Raw genomic sequence first — 18551 nt, forward strand, 5'->3', positions numbered from 1 at the left:
ATAGGGTTCAATTTTTATAATCATACAATGGTTTTGAAATCCCTCCCTTCTAATAACGGGATTGTCTCCATTATATATGGATGGCCTTTGGAACTTAAGGTTGGAGGATTATAACTTAGGGTTACATGTTTTGGTTATTGGATATAAGCTCTTGTGTGTTGAATTATCTTGTCGGATTCTGAGAGTTGCTTGAATCTTTGAGGTTAAAGGTCCACTCTATTCATGTATCATCAATAGTGTGGATGATTTTCTTATTTGTAAGTGGTATTTCTTTTTTGGGGGTTCTAGTGCCTCTATTTTTCCCGTGGGTCCTTTGGTATAGGTTTTCCCCTAACTGACTGGGCAAGCAACAAGGTGTTTCTTGTGTCTGGGTCTAACTGCTTTTCTAAGAAAAATTGGAAGGCCCACTCATTTATTAGTTTTATTGATTATAAGGAGGCTTGAGATGTCTAGAGAGCCCTTCATAGAGACAAAGAGTCCATCCATTGTAACAAGACCTCTGTTTTCTCATTCACCACAAAGCTTCATGAGAATGAACATTAGTGTTTAGCTTAGAATTCATAATTATGACAACATTGGTGCAACATAAATTGCAAATCAACTCTCTTTAAAGTAGAGTGTAAGATGCTCAACAACCTGGTCCACAATTTGAGCAAAAGCAATCAATCAACAACCTCAAGTTTGAAGATGTCCACCAATTCTATACATCTATGTATTAAGAGGAACACTATACACCATATTCTTGCTAAAATGGACATTGGCAACTAGGAACCAAAACCAACCTGTTTAGGGCAAAAGAGGCACAACATTATCATTTTTCTCATGAAAATATTATATATTGCAAAGTAGTTTGTATATTAGAAGTTTTTAAAGAAAATATACTAGTGAGAATATCTAGGATGTAATTCCTAAAGAACTTTATAAATGTGGTAGATAATGAACTACCTTTTTTATTATCTAAAAGTCAAGGCTATCAAATTTTGTAACCTTGTCTACAATCTTTTATAAAATATTTTTTCTACCATTTTTTATTTAAAAACAAATATATCATAAGAGATAGATTATAAAAATATAATTTGAGCAAATTTGATGAACATGTGAAGTAATTGGAGAAAAAACTACCTTCAATTCATTAAGGTTATGTGGACTCGTAGTGTGAAGAGAGGATGAAGACATTGTTTGTGCATGAAAAATAGAGGTTATAACCATAAAAATTGTGCCCCACGTGGAGGAGAAGAAGCTAGAGACATGCATAAAGATGACAATATTGGAAATTAATAACCTTGCCACAATTCAACAATAATATCCATGCCCATATGCAACTGAATAGTTACTTAAATAAGAAGGTGTAGTTGAAGATACCACTTTGCAACTTAAAATGTGAAGTTGTGAGTGAGAATTAGCTACCAGTTTCATTGTCTTACCTCATCCCACTATTAGTGTAACCACAAAGATCATCACATTACATGAACTCTTGTATGCATCCTGACGAAATAAACCTCTACTGTGTGTCTAGGCCAACCATGGACACATCGCTCCTCTCCCACCAAGCGTCTAAATTCGAACTATGTTGTGCTTTGCATCCATGGTCGACTGCAGAGACCATCACATTACATCAACTCTCGTATGCATCCCAACGAAATCAACCTTTACTTTGTGTTTAGGCCAACTAGGGACACATCACTCCTCTCCCGCCAAGTGTTTAAAGTCGAACTTTGTTGTGCTTTACATCCACGACCAACCGCAAAGACCATCACATTACCTCAACTCGCGTATGTGTCTCGACGAAATCAACCTCTACTTCGTGTCCAGGCCAACAAAGGAAACATCACTCCTCTCCCGCCAAGCGTACAAGTGTCCAAACTTACCTTAATCACATTTAATGAAGGGCAATGATTATATTTGTTTCATTATTTTTTTTTTTGAATTTATGTTGTTTGTGATTTATGCCCCTTTTTTTTCAAAATAGTCATTTGGCTTTTCTAACCCATGGCTTCCAATAACAACATGAATTCAAATTATGAGAATGACACAAACGACCATTCACTTCGCACTAACACGAAAAACATAATTTATTTTAAGATGAATAATTAACCCAAAATAAATAAATAAACAAGAATAATAGTTGCAATGCAACATAGTCCCTGCCTATCGTTATCACTAATTAATTGATTAAACGTCTTCATTTCTATCTTGACACATGCTTCCTCCGCACAACCACCTACACAAAGCTTTCCGCATAGTGAAAGCTCTTCGCACACGCTACCTCCGCACAAGTTCCTTCGCACACACCTCTCCTGCACAACTACTTCCACACTCAATAGTGCATTTTGGTCAATCATTGACATTCGAAGATGTTATTAATTGATGTGAGTCCCAGATGTCATGGGGAGGAAGCATTCCTTGTGAAATACGTTCCTAAATATTAATTAAAGAAAAGATTTGTATATTTATTATTTTAACATTCATTACATTTAACATTATTAAATAATCATTGTACGCTTTTAAATATGTGCAGAAAGATGGTGCGTGCGAAAGGATGGTGTTTGTGTAGAAGAAACATAAACCTCCACACTTTGATGAAGCATGATCACTCATACAGTTTACGAATCTCCACTCGCGTAGTTTATAGCCTAAATGTCCTGGCCAACAGGAACTCTCAGAAAAATAAAATAAGCTCTTGCAACCCTTAGATCGCTTTACAGAGCCTTCATATTTTAGCAAATGAAATCTTCGTTGTTTGAACCCATGACCACGATAAAGGCAACGATCGTATAATAACAACAACCCTGTCGAGGCCTACAAACACGAGCTATGGAGATGATGGGTTTTTCGAGCTTTGAACAATATGAAGATGACAAATGTTGGAGTTTAATTGTTGTGTGTATTTTTTAACATTTTACATATTTTGATACACATTCAAGTAAATTTCATTAATGATTTGGTAGAGTTATTGCCCGACGCTTTATCAATTATACAAACATCTACTTAGGCACACATTATATATACATATATATATGTGTATATATATAATGGGGTCAGCGAGGGCACTGTTGGCACACATTTGCAGAGATATTAAGGGAGAAAATGGAAGAAATTAACATGTAGAGAATAGCTAAGACAATACGAAAAATAGAGACCAATATCACGATGAGAAAAATATGGAGCAAAGAAAATGAATTCCTTCATAGCTTTAAAAACAAATGTTAGATTCCAATTTGAAGGTAAAAGGGGGGATGGTGAACATGTGCTATCACCTTACATCTGTAGAGATTTTTTCGATAAAATAACTATTAAAAGTGGTCCTGAGCGTCAATTTATGCGATATTAGTGCCAAATTTGTGAGACGTTTTAGTTGAATCTTCCCAAAGAATAATATGGCAGGAAGATAAGCGAGGCTTCTATAGAATTTTGTATAATTTTTCCTACAAATCAGCTAGCTCTGATACTATGTAGAAATTTCACCTGTAGAACAAACTGATATATACAATGTCCTAAAGCATAATACTTGTTCTACTTCTACAAAACATTAAGCGGAAGCATAATCGAATTCATGAGCAACATCAAGTAGAAACATGCATAACTGATCAAGCGAAATCAATCACACATAACACAGAATATATCACTGGGGAAAGCACCAACATAAAACCCCAACACTGTATTATCAATCAAGTGGAAATCCTCCTCACAATACAAAAAGAATCAGCTCTCAAGCTATCTTGCTCTCTCTGTAATCAGAAGATCTTGATGATCTTCAATCGGAAGATGAAAATCATGGACTACCTAGGCCTCAATATATAGGCCACAAGTCCTCCAATCTCCTATAATAGATCCTTCTCCATGCAAGGAATACTTACTAGAAATATCCAAGCATTTGATAGTACATTGTCCCACATCTAATCTCAATTGGGTCTCTAACAGAACTGACATGCAACAATTATCCATGAGTGAATTCTCAGTTATCTAAAATAATAGTTGTCACATGTATGCAAGCATTAACAAACTATATTTTATTATTTTAACAACTTGTTAAAATAATCTAACTGGACTTGACTAGTTAGAACTAAGTCAACTGATTCTTTCATTATAAAACTCATATTTATTCCCTCAATCAATGGAGGAAATTAAGGATAAATTCCTCCATCAGTGGGACAACTCATGTGCATGCTCACAAAGACTTCAAATTTGAATTTCCTTAACTAATTAACTCAACTAAATTAATTAATTAATATTTCCAACTGTTGTTAAGACCAAAATTAATTTTACTTCCTACAAATAGACTAGGGACTGCTATAAATAGGAAGGTACCCATAAATGTTATTTTTAAAACTTTCTATTTTTAGCAGTTTCACCTCTCACCTAATGTGGCCAATGACCTCACTAGCCAAATTGCTATTTTTAGACATGCTAATTTTAGCAGGTCTATTTTTGGCACATTCTAAATTTAACATTTCTTGTTGCACATTTTTCAACAGCTTCTAGGTTCCTTCGGAGATTTATTGAGGTTTAAATATCTCAATTTAAATGGTTGCTTTAATTTAAACATGTCGAGCGGAAGTTTTGGAAACATCAACGCGCTTGAGTACATAGATCTCACTAGTTGTGACAAAATTGAAGTATTGCCTTCTCAAATTGCACATCAAACATCCCTAGAAAAGTTATATTTGGAGCTTAGAAACTTAAAAGAATGACCAAGTGCCATTGGACAACCTAGCGGTTTGGAAGAGCTCATATTGAAAACCTCTATCCTGGAGACATTGCCGACTTTGCTCAAGCGTGACCTAAGGAGGCTGAAGTATTTGATGCTGACGAACTGCAAGAAATTGAAACATTTTTCGAAGTTCGTTGGAATGTTGAAGTAGTGTGTGAAGCTTTGCTTGTGTGGAGGAATGCTCTACATAATGAACTTCCTCTACACAACTAGAGCAGCCTAAAATGAGTGCGGAGTGTGGAAGTGTGTACACATTTCTCGAAATGTGGCCCCCACCTGAGTTTGTCTCGCCTGCAACTAGAGTAAACTCGGTAGAGGTACCGAAGGCAACAAAAAATGTGGTAAATACAATAATGGAAGACATTTAGATGGTAAATGGTTGTAGTTGTATTTTCCCTGTATAATTTGACGAGATGTCGCTCATCTTTTGCTCGAGTTCCTCTAGCTCTCTAGATAGGCTTTGGGATCTTGTAAAGATAGAGCTTATAGTCTGAAATATGCATGTTGATGTGGTCTAGTTGGAGTGTGGATGAGTCATTTCTTGCTTTTCAGATTGTTGTGGTGGTTTTTATTTTGAAAACAGGTGCTCCTTTCTTACTCGTTCATTGATTGATTTTTTTGTATCGCAATTTGTGGTCGTCCAAAAAAGATAACGATAGTTATTTTTCCAATAGGCATCATAGTTACCGAATTCGAATTGGACAAGGTTCCAATTCGAGGTGCTATGTACTCTTCTATGCCGACGAATGAATGGGACTCCATGGTTCCTTCAACTTCCCCATCAATACTAGTGGGCTTGAACGACCTCTCCTCATCTGAACAGGAGTTGTAACTATATTTAGACTCATGTTTTGATATGGTTTGATTAACATTGGGGAATAGGCGAAGGGAGAGATCAAAATCAGTTAGCACAATGTGGCCATTGTCTTGGACCAATATGTTGTTTGGATTTAGATCTCTATACATTATTCCTCGCTCATGCAAATACTCAAGCGTCAGCACCACTTCTACCGTATAAAACCTGCAACATATCACCTATATTTGAGATTGTAGCTTATCTAGATATAATATAATTCATATATGTTTGAACATCTATTGAAATTATAAGAAAATATCAACAAATATATTTGTTTTTTGTTGTTTCATAATATATTTGTTCCTTCTATTAGAAAGCAATAATACATTGGGACATTAATCAGAGCCAAAACATTTTTTTGCATGTCATGCTAATTTGACAATATTAATATGTTTATAAATGTAAAATGTCGAATAGATAGCATCAATGATTGTATCTACACTCAAATGCACAAATGAATCTCATTTACTATAATGAACACTTTCAAGATCTGCAATTTCAGTACGATGTCCGCGTACATAACACCTGAGGTTTTGTCCATGACAATAACTCCATGACAATTGTCCACACTAATCACTGGGGTGCTAAATGCGATCTTTCAACTAACTATAACTTAGTGTGGTTGAGTTCATACTTTTATATCCACCCAGATACATTCGCTAATTCTTACTTTGGGGGTATTGTGATCAAAGTGTGGTGGACAATAATAGTACTACATCAGCGTTGCACTAGGGAAGATTTTGTGACGATGTTTGGTATTACAGCTCGGTACCAGGGGCTATGGAAACACGCCTCTGTGAAGCGCATCTTCAAATACCAATTAGTCTAAACCTGTACATTGATGGTGACTCTTTACCGAGGCAAGAACAGTTCAATGATATGGGTTTTGAGATAACATGGTATGTCAACGAGAACATAGATCAAAAGTGCAACGCTTGTTAAGGGTATTTGTGGTTATGACATTTCTGAACCTACAGCGTTTTTATGCTAATGTTCTGATGTCTCCTCGCAGCGCGAGAAATGTGTAAGAATCCAGGGTTCCATTCTGACTATATTCATTACACTACGCATGCCGATATCGCATTATCCTATACACTATCTTTGGGATGTGTGACAATGTTTGTGGGACTTCTCAATTAATTTGCTCATTAGCCGAAACCAAGGTTGCCACGGTCTGAAAACTACCATTCTCACAACACCAATCCCATCGTTACACCATGATGTTTCCCACATCGATCTACGCATAATATTCGCTCCAACAAGGTGTTTGATGCAAAGAACTTTGAGCAATTTAGAGCATAAGGGCACGAAACGACGTGAGTGATAACTCAAGTTGTAAAGCTACTACAAAGTATACTTTTAAATTTCTATGGTAGGGACATGTGCCATGCACCATATATCATACATGTTGTCGTGCTTTATTCAAAACATATTTGCAATAATTATTATGCAGGTAGAAATGATTATAAGACAGTTTCCATTGGCAACATATTGGTTTGATTATGGTCATATCATTTTCTATATAGTAGGTCAAACCTTTTTATTGCTTTTGGCTATTGCTATAGTTGATCGAACTCGTAGCATTAGGCCATTGATGTAGTTGATTGAACTCGTGACCTACCTTGCAATATTTTAAATTTTAACAACTCTAGTAGTTGATGTTAAATTTTATATGAACTAGGTAAGTACCACCTATCAATTCAATTATAGTATAGTTTTAATGCTCTACATTGGAACATTTAAGAGGACGATGCAAGAGCGTTGCACATATGCTCCCATCATGTGGAATTGCTTAGCTCCAAAAACTTAGTGATAGATTCAACCGAAAGAGTTTGTTTCTGGAAAAGTAAGATAAGTGACACATTCAAGGGATGAAAAAACATTGGTGGAAACCATTAATTGTGTATATCACTATAGGTGTCATAGCAAACATATATGTCACCACTACGGGATACAACGAACATCGCATTAAATAGAGGATATATTCTCGAAATATTTTGAATCTAAGACACTTTTATATGCATTCCTCGTCTTATGGTTTGCCCCATGATTTCACACTCCAAAAATGGATGAACCCACAAGATCTTGGATTTGGAGATATGCATACACATGCCTTGCGCAACTCGATGCTCCATCTTAGTGATTTTAAATATGGAATTTAAAGTTAATGGGATGGAAAGTAGAACACAATGAAGGCGATGTTCTCATACATGAGCGGCCATAATTGATCTCCAATTTAGGTCTATGTACATTGAAATCAATGTCGAATTTATAAATTAGTTGTTACTTTAAATTAGCTTGCCACGTGACCAATCCTTTGTAAATCTTCTATATCTTTGATATCTAGTTCTATATATACAATATCACATCACACTCTAGAATAATTACCTTGCCTTCTTTCCTCGGCCTATGCTTTGACAGAGAAATGGTATTAAATTAATCCGCATGTTGAGATTTTGTAGAGGCTTATGATGTTACCAAGTTCTAACTTTTCGTCTAAATGGGAAGAAAGTTGAGGAGAGTTGACTGCCTTTCCGACATATGCTTTTGAAAATACATTATTCAAAACAATTGTTCGTGTTGAACTCAACTAGTGGATAAAATGAATACATCTGTGAGACATGGTTCACTTTTATCTGCAACAATCCACTGCCATTGCTAGAACTCTCGGTCCTCCGCACAAGGAAGCTGTGTGGAATGAATTTATGTAGAAAATGGTAATGTGCAGGGTGTCGAACAAGTTTGTGCGAAGCTCCGTACTCTTGCACAATGAGCTAGTTCATTGTGTGGGAGTGCGGAGCTCCGCACCATGTGCTAGAATTACAATCCATGATTAATTCAAATTAAGTGTGTTGGAATTTGGTTAAGCAATTCTTATAGGGGAGGAAGATGTAGTTGCTTACATTAAACCAATTAATCTCTTTACCATCATCATATGAATTGAGTTGCTTCGCTACCAACTTTGAATTCCAGTCTTAAGTGTAAATGCATTCCTTACATTTTGCAGACCTTTGGATTTGACAACATTAGTGGATTCATTTTATATTAATGAATTTTCTATGCAGATAAAAGAAAAATAGTAAAGTTAATAATTATGTGAAATGAAAAATTGCTCAATGTGATGACTTGTCCTAATACACGGGGAGGAGAAAAATAAGCAGACTCGACGAAAAACTTTTCACAAAGGACCTTCACACAATTGTAATTGGTTCATTGTGTGGGATACAACAATTTGAGAATGATAGGTGCGACCCTTCCCCTGGCCACACCACCATGCACATTGTTGTGTCGCCTTAACTACCAAGCTTCTAGTTTATTGTAAGAGCATCGACACTGATTAACCGTCACATTCAAAACCCTAATCGACATCACAATGATATCAATGGTCCAGAACACGATGAGCGTATTAACAGTCAAGGCATCAATACTTTAATAATCAAAGCGATTTCATCTTAACAGGGGAGGTTTGAGAATAATCTGTCAAAAGCATGGTTTGATTCCATCGACTTGGTCTTTGCAACAACATCCCTCTGTTACTCCATTTCGTCTTGACATGAGAGGTTTGAGAATAAATAAATCTGTTAAAGATGTGGTTTGAGTCCATTGGCTTGGTCTTTGCAACAACTTTTATAAATAGCTTCATTCCTATTTCGGACAGATAATTCATTGAGAATTACCGCATGGCTTCTTCAGGCAGACTCTATGAGTCATTGTACGGAGCTTCCTTCGGTGAAAGCTTCGCACAATGAAAAGCCCTCCCTTGCCTACGTAAAGTACCTACAACAATTTCTTCCACACAATGAAAAGCCCCCCACCTACTTAAAGGACCTGGAACTGACTCATTTTTAGCATCATTAGGCAGAGCAACAACATAACATTGTGAGTGTCAGACCACTCACCAAGGGAATGATCACTCACAAAAATAATCGTTGTTGTTGTTTTTCTTTTGTTAATGAATTGTCAGGTATTGACAAATAGTAAAAATAAAATGCCCTTGTTGATTGGTCTCTGCAACAAAACCCCTCTGTTACTCCATTTCGTCTTAAAGGATAGGTTTGAGAATAAATAAATATGTTAAAGACGTCGTTTGATTCCATTGGCTCAGCCTTTGCAACAACGTTTATACATAAATTTATTCCTTGTTTCGAGCAGATAATTCGTAGAAATTATCGCATGGCTTCTTTAGGCAAACTCCATGAGTCATTGTACGGAGCTTCCTTCATACGGTGAAGGCTCCACATAATGAAAATCCATCCCTCTCCTACGTAAAGTACCTACAGCAACGTCCTCCACGCAAAGAAAAGCCCCCCACTTACGTAAAGGACCTGCAACCGGCTCATTTTTGGCATCATTGGGCGAAGCAACACCATAACATTGTCAGTGTAAGAGCACTCACCAAGGGAATGACCACTCACAAAAATAGTTGTTGTTGTTGTTTTTAATGAATTGCGAAGTATTGACAATTAGTGAAAATAAAACGCCCTCTAGCAAGGGATTTATGTCCCTTCATAGCTCACTCAGTATTAACAGTGCTGGACCCGCCAACATTCAGGGGATCACCCTGGTATGAAATCCTAACTAAACCTCACACCATTTGGTGTGGGTGTCCCATCCGGTATGATGGCCTAGTTGCCATTATCTTAAATATTTGCCTTAGTTTTTGCTTGTCAGCACAGGAGAGTGGTTTGCTTGGTCTTTGAGTAGTGAGGTTCACGTGCCTAGTGATTGCTCGTATTACTTGTGTCAAAGTTCCTTTCACCACAGAGGCAGAAGGTGGGAGTGAGTCCCAAGTCAGATGGGAGGAAGTCCCAACTCTATTAGGAACACACAACACAACAAGACGTTCACAGCTTCCGAAGGAGTAGTCCACACGGATGCGATAGTCACACACACAAGGAAAGATAACACGTACAACACACAGTGGAGGAGTCTATGCGAGTGTGACAATCATTATAGCAAGTTTACGTAAAAGGTCTGTCTGATGTCCAAGGAGGTAACCAACATGGGTAGGACAACATTAACAACTCGTACAACACATTTTCATTAATATATGTATTACAACAATTGAATGACTTCAAGTGTTAAACACAGGTTAAAGCAACATGTATTACAAGTGTTCAAGATTAGTCTTACAATAATTACAACACATGTGTGAAAACGCGCTAGCCTGTTAGCAGGATTTTGAATTAAGCGAAATTCCCAAAACACATCGTTACACCATACATCACTAACCCTATGTGCGGGGCGTTGGAGCCACTACTTACTCCTCAAAGAAAAGATTACAAACTCTCAAGAATATGTGGGAGGAGCCAAGGTGAAAAGTCCTTTGCATGTACAAATGAGGGGTATTTATAGCCAAGGGTGAAACTAACCCTTGTGGATGTTCAACTTCCCTCATGATTGTTTGACTTCTATGGCCTTTCAACTTTACATGACTCTTGATATGACAAGTGGGTCTCTTGGACTTCCACGTTACATTACATTGATTGACAATATGGCCCACAGTAGAGATGTCGATGACATAACTCATGACAAGACTCGACATGACAATGTTGGGACGTTCGTGCTATTGCTGGTGCATGTCGATTTGTAGTGTTGCTGAGTGATGGATGTCCTCATGGTGTGTCATAGCTTCACCTCCGCATGGCATGGTGCACAAAGTCTTCAATGGTCGTTGGTTCGCTTGATGTCACTTTGGCACGTTGCTTCCTTTCTTGTACTTGGTCATGCCAAACATGTTCATTCGTTCGTGAAAATGTGCGTTCGTCCGTTCGCGAACTCACGGTCATCCATCCACGAACACATCTTCGCATGTTCGTCTGATCGTCCGTCCATCTGTGAATACATCCTTCAATGGTCGTCCGTTTACGAACACATCATCCATGGGTCATTTGTTTGTTCGTTTGAGACCAAGTGCTCTTGCATGTTCTCTCCTTTGGATCCCATCTGTCGTCGCATCACGTTTGTGCATGTATCTGTATCTGCAGTCACTCATGACAAGACGACATCAAATTCATAAATCTCCTAGTCTACCATGATGCATGGTCGCTTCGGATGCAGGTGACTAGGAGAGCGGATAAGGCTAGATGGGATGTGGGTTCCGGGCACTGCCGGTGAAAACTGCGCAGGAGTCACTGGGAGATGGAGTCGAGCATGCTAGTCCGACAATGACTATCCGCGGATCTGGCTCAGCTAGCAGACAAATCTATGCACATTTTGGGAGGAGTAGTTTAGGCTGGTGGGAGGCTGGGCAAAAAAGGATTGCAAAGTTTTTGAGAGGAGCAATGTCGGGCTGCAAGGTAGCTAACAGGCAGGCTTTGCGCAGTTTTTGATGGGAGCGGGCATTGGGACACTGGTCGGAGAAACTGTGCAATTCTTGGAAGGGACTGAAAACGGGGCACTGGGAGGAAAAACTGCACAAATGCTGGGAGGTTGGCCCGCTGACCACCTTTGCATAGTTTATGAGCTGAGTGGACTGCTGGGCAGCAGAGGCCTTGCTCGAGAAAACTGCGCAGTTTTCTGAGGGAACAACCGGTCGGTTAGCAGGTGACTGACTGGGAAAACTATGCAATTTTTTTTTTTGGGGGGGGGGGGGGGGTGACAGGGACGGACACTTGGTGTCTGTTCGACCTGTCTGTGCAATTTCCTCAGTCAGCGAAGCGGGCATGGTCAACAGCCTCTGCGCAATTTTTGGTGGGAGCCGATCAAGTCGATGATGGATGAAGGTCTAGTTACGAGAGGGTGGTCCGATCGTCAGAACTTTAGCAAAAATGACTAAGTGTGTGAGTGAGTGAAATGGTGCATACATGATCTTGCAAACACACACTCTCATGACTTGACGACAGGATGTCCCAAAACATCAAGACACACATGCTCAACATGACTGACTGACAGTGTGAGCGACAAGCGCGACGTGTGTGATCGATCGTTGTACAGTTGTGACGATGCTTGTGCAACAGTGCATACGACTCTGTGTGTGAAAGTGACGGGTGTTTATATAATGAATACAAGACATACACACGGAGCGAAGACCTTGTGTACGACCAGAACATGGTCGCAAGCGAGACATCGTTATCAACATGCAACATTGGTCTGTTGAACGATCAAGCAAGGTAGGTGTGCAGACTCATATGAACTCATGAGGTGAACCTGAGTGTGTGCAAACATCAAGTAAGATTCTCGAAGGAGGCTCCGAAATTGGATGCGGGCTAAAATTTTGGACGGTCTTGCAGCCGCTACAACACTTGGCAACACACTGGTAGAACTCCAGCTTCTCTATTTTGGTTCATTGACAACACAGGGCCTTGGTATTTTTGGGAGTATTGAATCGTTGTGCGGGTTGCTTTGGATTCCCCACTTATCCAATGGACATGTGTGGTTCACCATTTGCCAACTTAGTCGAACATAACACAAATTTAAGCTTTATCACAATGTTTCAAAATCGGGAAGGGTAGTTTGGCTCGTGGGTTGAAGATTTTTCAAAGTATAAGATTTTCACCTTTGGTGTTGCTTCGCTTCCAACAAGCCTGGACAGTACCCTGATGAAGTCGCGCAGGAACAAGTGCATTTCCTAGAACAATACCCCAACGAATTCACATAGGAACACATGCATTGCTCCACTGCCAGCAAGCCTAATCAGTACCCCGGTGGAGTTGCATGCTTCACCTCTCTGCGCATGAAGCCTTTCTCTTCTTTCGCCTTTATATTTTTTAAGAGGACTGTGCATAGGTAGTTATTTGCTTTTGGGCGGAAGAGGGATCTCGACTTATTGAGAGCATAAGAGGTTGTTCCTTGAGAGAAGCATGTAAGACCTCTGACAATGGTTTGCTCGTTTAGATATTTCCCCTTCTTCGTTTCTACTAGTTGGATGAGCATGAAAACATAAAGTAGAATACTGAGTACAAGCATGAGGCTTCCCAGTGTGGACATAGGTTCATGGTTGGACCAAAGTTCCCCTTGCAAATGGCTCGTATTTTCCGTCAAGACTTCATTGGTCGAAGGTTACAACCAAGCACAAAGAAGACAAAAGCAATATTGGCCAAGTGTTGCAGTGTCACAAGTCTCTCAGATTTCAGCCACATACTCATTCAAAAGCCATAACTTAGTAGTTGGCAACATTTATTTCCGGAAACAAAAATAGTAAGGTATCAAGCAAACAAAACAAAACGTAAACAAAAATAGTAATCAGAACAAACAAACAAAACATAAATAGTAAGCAAAGCAAACAAAATAAAAACAACAAGCAGCAAACAGACTATGTACATGGCGCGGGGTGCGGCCCGGCCTACTGAAAGTAATGCTTGAGATCTTGGTTGTTGACAGGAAGATTGTCAATCCTCCCGTCAAGTGATTGCAAATGGTACGTGTGTGGGCCAAGCTTCTCATGGACCAATATAAGACTATTAGGTTCCACTATCGGAACTTGGTGGTATCTCGAAAGTCCTTTAGGTGAAGACGACACTACTGCTTCAGATATTGCGTGCAACATAGGCTCCGATGATGGAACAGGGTAGTTGTTTTTATTTTAGGAACGGTTCAAGTTTATGAAATCAATGCATAAGCAAATTCTCTCAGATTTCTTATGTACAGAACTTAAATTAGAAACCCATGTATGGTGACAAACTTTGTAAGTAATCTAAACATCCAACAACTTAGTCAGTTCTTTCTGTACAAGGGGTTCAAGTGACATATGTGTTTTACCCAATTTTTGCCACAATGGCTTGGCTCCTTCTTTGCTTGGAATCTCGTGTTAGATTATTCGTGTGTCGTATGTACTTAGGTCATCATATGCCCACGTGGACACATCCCGGTACTATTTGATCAAGCGGACAAAGGCTTGTCGTTGTTGTGGTGTGCAGTACGTACCAAGACTAACTATCTTCGGATCATGATTGGTTCCCAGGTTGCTCTATTCGTTCATAGTGGTGGACCTGTGGGTTCTGTTGTTTTTTGGCCCTTGACAGCGGTTTTGCAAGTCATAGAGCTTGTTGAGAGAAATCGCGCCCTTGGGGACGGGGTTTCCTTTCTTGCAATTAGCTGTAGTTTGTAGGGGCTGCTCGTACTCATCTTCATTAGCTGTTGTGTCCTTGAAAGCATCAACATTGTTCATGGAGTGTAGTATCTGTTGACCATCACCAAAAACGCATAGCTCAGTTATGTTATCAGAGACAAAAAGGTTATACAAAATTTCAACAGTACATCTATCCCTAAGTAGTGACATGCTAGCAACTGTGTTTTCCAATGCATTGGCAGCTATAATACGCGTTCTTAGCACAACAATGGTATTAAATGCTTACAAGTTAGAGATCAACCGCCATACCTCTAGCTGGTAACTTTTGAGACGAGGTGACAAACAATGAACGGTGTTACATACACGTCGTACCACTATTTCCGTATCACCTACCACTTTGAGTGCGACCACGTTGAGGCTAATGGATTTTTACAAGCCCAACACGAGTGCTTCATACTCAACAACGTTGTTTGTGCACTCAAATTCCAAGTGGATTGAAATCATGTGTTTTCGGTTTTTTGGGTCGACTAAGATACACCTGGCCCTTGAGACGTTATGTGTCTTTGATCCATCAAAATACATAGTCCATAACTCGTTTGTACACGAACATTTGACGCACTTGCATTGTTGCTACTGCTACTATTAATAATGTTACAATGTACTATACATGTTTCATTTCCATCAGTTGGGCAAGGAAGTAGACCCAACTATGTGTCTGGTGGGGTTGGAGCTTGCTGTGCAGGATAACACCCCAACTTTGTTTCTAGGAGGCAGTTGCCAAACATGAGTTCTGTGAATGCCAACAACTCATTCTCGCCATTGATGGGAGTGACATTATGCTTCATCTACCTCTCAGATATCACCCAGATTTGAATGTTTTTGCCCTTGTACAGAAGCCACATGTGTGACTAGTCCGTAGCAAAATATCCGTTCAGCTTGCTAGACCAGTCTCTGATCATGGTGATGCATTGTTGGACTCAATCATGGTGAGATAGTCGTATGATCACATCTCGGAGCTCACCAATGGCTGGTACAGGTGTACGATCAAGTTGGATGATTTGCGCGGATGTCTTGCTCCATTGTGCATTGATTTTTTTAGCAATGAAAAGCGGCATGATGTTGGATGCCAGAATCAACCAAGCAGTTGTGAACATTGAAATTGAAAATTTCAAATGAGAGCAGGAATGGAGGGCAACCTGAGTTTGATTCTTCCATTCGGAGTGTGTTTAGCACAATCGAAAGTGATCCGGGAGGTGTGCTTGCTCCCTTGCTGGTCGAAGCTGCGTTGTCCATTGCTGTTTGTCCCAATGTGCACAATAAGATGTCTCGTTGACTCTAGATCTTAGCTAGCTCAAACAAATTGATGTTCGTGCGAGTTTTCTTCATGTCATCCACAATATTATAGTCCAAAGGGGGTAGACTCACTGAGGTGTCCAGGGTACGACTGATGTTCATGTTGTCTAGTGGAGTATTTTTCAGTTTGCTGCTCATGGACATATTCATGTCCATCGCTGTCTTCTCGGGCTTGCTTTGCGTTTTCTGCTTTGGGATGGCTGGTGGGTCAACCTTCCTCATCAGCAATCTAACCTTTTCTTGCATTTCCCCAACTGTGGGGGGAGCCCCTTTACTTTTGAGATTGTAATGGGAATCCTACTTTTGGGGTTGCTTCTCAGTGTTTGTCTTCAGCCCTGCCTGCGAGCACTGATACATGTTAACCACATGCCTAGAACTTGATGGCTCACCAAGTGAAACATATTCATCATTATTCGCATCTCTCGATTGTTCCTGCATATTGTTGTCTAGTTAAAGTATGTGACTGTGTACCGAGTTTGCGACTGACTTCCCGTCTAAACAAGAATTCTCTGGGTGGCAAACTTCATGGAATGAACATATTTCAGGAATTGCGCATCGATTGAGTTGGAACACAAAGCAACATAGAGATCTACGCAGTTTGGGTCAGGAGACAGTTGTTGCCTGATGACATGATTCCCTGTCTCTGCCTGGGCGGATGATTGTTCGAAGAAGTGTTTGTCTTCCGCTGTTTGAGCTGGGAAACTTTTGTTGTCAAGTTCTTCACGAGGTCAATGAGGGTTTCGATATTACTTTTCCCTTTGTCTCTACCCTTTATCACCGTCGCTTGGGACTTCCTGAGCGTGTATTTGGAGTCTTTTATTAGTTCATCATCTTGGATGACTACAATTGCGCGCAGGTCTTTTTCAACAACAATTGCCTCTTCGCAGTTTTCTAGTAGTGTTGGCTTCACAGCTCGCTTGATGAACTGTGCAATGCTAGTCGGCAGTGCAGATGTGTAGTAGTCAACAATGATGGAGTCATGAGGTTTCGTGTTCGCTGCAAACTTGTTCAAGATGCGCAAAAACCTCTTATTGAAGTCTTTGACCCTTTCTTTCCCCTCCATATTTAAGCTTCCTAACTCTTTAAGCAGCATGGTTGGGGTCTTGTCATCAACGAATTTCTCAAGAAACATACATTTGAACATAACCCAGTTCTGTATGGAGTTGACTGGAAGGCTGTGATACCATGCTGCAGCACGATCGTCTAAGGTACATGGGAACAATCTACATGCTACATCATCGTGTCGTACCTCAAGGGTCTGCAACTGCAAGTAGAAGTTGTCCAGATGGTCTTCTGCCTTCACTGTACTGTCAGGGTCGAACTTGATGTTCATTCTCTCCGCTCGCCTTGGCATCTTGTGCAAAGCACCCAGGAGAGCCAATGGTCCCTGTGTCATCCATTCCAGATTTTGGTCAGCCATGTCTTCTTCTTCTTCATCCTCCTCCTCTTCTTTTGAATTTGAGGGTTTCAGCTCTGAGTCTATTGGCTCGTCTCCGCCTCTGCCTCCTCTACTGCCTTCCCCTCCGCCTCCTGTACCGGAGTCTGAGCCTGAGATTATGAGGGTGTCTCTTTCTCCTTGTTGGAATATTAGAGGCTCCTCTCTGTCTTCAATAGCTTCTGCCAGACCTTCAAGTGTGGAAAGAACTGCTTCTTCCATTGATGATACAACAACTCCTGTGGAAGTCGTTTTTGGCTTCCTTGATGCGATTGGAAGATGATGTATGACTGGGATCAGTCGAACTAGTTTCGCAAACCAGCGGGTGATGGGACGAACAAAGTGAAAGTAATGATATGGAATCTTGTGTTCAGGCCTGGGAGGTGAGAAGTAACCAACTGCAGAGTCGCGCGTAGGTGAGAGGGAGTGCGAATTACTGCCTTGACCAGAGGGTTGATGAGTGAGTGTGAGAGGATGTTCAACCATAAACAATTGGCGGCCCTCCTTCTAGCATAAAAAATGTTGATGGTGTTGGACCCGCCAACATTCAAGGGATCACCCCAGTATGAAGTCCCAACTAGACCTCACACCGTTGGTGTGGGAGTCCCATCCGATATGATGGCCCAGTTTCCATTATCTTAAAGATTTGCCTCATCTCTTGCTTATCAGCACAGGAGAGTGGTATGCTTTGTCTTTGAGTAGTGAGGTTCACATGCATGGTGATTGCTAGTGTTACTTGTGTCAAAGGTTCTTTCACCGTAAAGGGAAAAGGTGGGAGTGAGTCCCAAGTCGGATGGGAGGAAGTCCCAACTCTATTAGGAACACACAACACAACAGGACGTAAATAGCTTCCGGAGGAGCAGTCCACACAGATGTGGTAGTCACAACACACAAGGAAAGATAACATGTACAACACAGAGCGGAGGAGTCCGCACAAGTGCGACGGTCGTTATAGCAAGTTTACCTAAAAGGTCTATCATATGTCCAGGGAGGTAACGGACATGTGTAGGACAACATTAACAACTCGTACAACAATTTTCATTAATATATAGGTATTACAACAATTGAATGAGTTCAAGTGCTAAATACAGGTTAAAGCAACATGTATTACAAGTGTTCAAGATTAGTCTTACAACAATTACAACACATGTGAAAATGCACTGGCCTGTTAACGGGATTTTGAATA

The sequence above is a fragment of the Pinus tabuliformis genome, chromosome 8, assembly GCF_031772625.1.
Source record: "Pinus tabuliformis cultivar Carrire ecotype Pingquan chromosome 8, CPIR1, whole genome shotgun sequence".
Taxonomy (NCBI): Eukaryota; Viridiplantae; Streptophyta; class Pinopsida; order Pinales; family Pinaceae; genus Pinus; species Pinus tabuliformis.